Raw genomic sequence first — 1,495 nt, 5'->3', positions numbered from 1 at the left:
GGTAATTTTTTTAGGGGGTGTCTTTAGTAATCAAATTTGACAAATTAATTCCAAATTTTGTTTTTGGGGGGGAATGACTGTACCCAATCAGTAATAGGCAATCACACTGTGTGTCCGCCATTGCTTTACAATCTATTTACAATTTGTTCTGTATATTATTTAACATAGACTGACATCAGTTTAAAAAAGCAATTAATAAACATTAGCCTAATAGCTAATGTGTTAATTAATGCCTTTCAATTAAGCAAGATTCAACAGTCTGTATTATGCCTTATAACGGTGCTAATATTTTATGCAGCATATGTGATGTAATGAAATCACTGTTTAAAAAGGCATTTCATCTAAAAATATAAGTTTTTAACACCTGTAGGGTGTAACGGTTACGGCTTTTATTCAAAACATTTTTTTTTTATCAATAAGCGTGTTTTAAAACAACTGTTGTTTTACTGTTACTACCCGTCTTTTCGCTTTTGTAAACTCGCTTGTTCTTCGTTATCGTGACCAAAGAGACAAAATAAATTTCATTCATTCATTTATTCTTTTTTGCTTTAAGTGGCTTACTTAATGTAAAGTCAACAAATCAAATACAACCCTGCCTTTAATATGAGTTTATGGAGTCATATTTTAAACTAGTATAAGTGTAGCGACCCGCTTATTTTCTTCCAATTAAACGCAAATGTGTTTTTAACTGTAAGCGTGTTTTAACAACTGTTGTTTTGTCGCTATATCCTGTCTTTTCGTATTTCTAAATTTTCGCTACCCTAATCGAAGAGACAAATAAAGTTATTTGTAATATTATAACATGAAATCAAATTACCTGACTCAGAAAAAGAATCATTTTCTGTCTTGTTGAAGATTGACAGAATTTGTGTTTTAAATTGATTGACAGATGGTAATGGGCATTCCTTTTTGACAACAGAATTGAGAACACTTGAAAAAGCATAACCGACTTCAAGTCTATCAGATACACAAGGCCTTTTAAGTATTGTTCCAGCTCCAAAATTCTGAAATTCAAATTTTGGGTTAAGGTTTAGGTTTAAAATTTTTTGATGGGTGATACCTACGTGGTATAGTGGTTAGCGTGCCTGAATGTAGGCCCCAAAACTCAGAGGTAATTGGTTCAAGGCTCGACGTTGCTACCATTGTGGGCGTATGTGTCCTTGGGCAAGACACTTAACGGAAATTGCTCCAACCCAGTGGTCACTAGTGGGTTGTCTAAGTTATCAGCCATACATAAAAAAATAATAATCACCCACAAAGTAACATACATGGTAACTCGTAAGCTGGCACGAGGTGTTAAACCCATGTGATAACGACTGTCGTTTTCCGGCCACGCGAGGATAAAGTAAGTTACATTCATTCAACCACTAACCCCCTAACCAGTAACCACCAACCTCTAACACTTTCCACCGGCCAATTATACTATGTACCGGAGGATTCTTCACTAGTGTCAAAAATTAATATACAGTAGGCTAGGGAAAGATAAATATACGTA

General features: G+C 34.6%; 1 long non-coding RNA gene across 1 annotated transcript in view; it reads right to left on the bottom strand.

The window, feature by feature from the left end:
* Positions 1-799: 799 nt before the first annotated feature.
* Positions 800-1,495, bottom strand: part of LOC108950594 — a 3,184-nt gene continuing 2,488 nt past the window's right edge. Inside the window, exon 4 of the long non-coding RNA XR_001975284.2 lies at positions 800-1,004. This is a non-coding gene — a long non-coding RNA (uncharacterized LOC108950594). The remainder of the gene's footprint in view (positions 1,005-1,495) is intronic.

The sequence above is a fragment of the Ciona intestinalis genome, unplaced genomic scaffold (genome assembly GCF_000224145.3).
Source record: "Ciona intestinalis unplaced genomic scaffold, KH HT000333.1, whole genome shotgun sequence".
Classification (NCBI taxonomy): domain Eukaryota; kingdom Metazoa; phylum Chordata; class Ascidiacea; order Phlebobranchia; family Cionidae; genus Ciona; species Ciona intestinalis.
The sequence above is the reverse complement of the archived record's forward strand: the minus strand, read 5'-3'. Positions and strand labels throughout refer to the sequence as shown.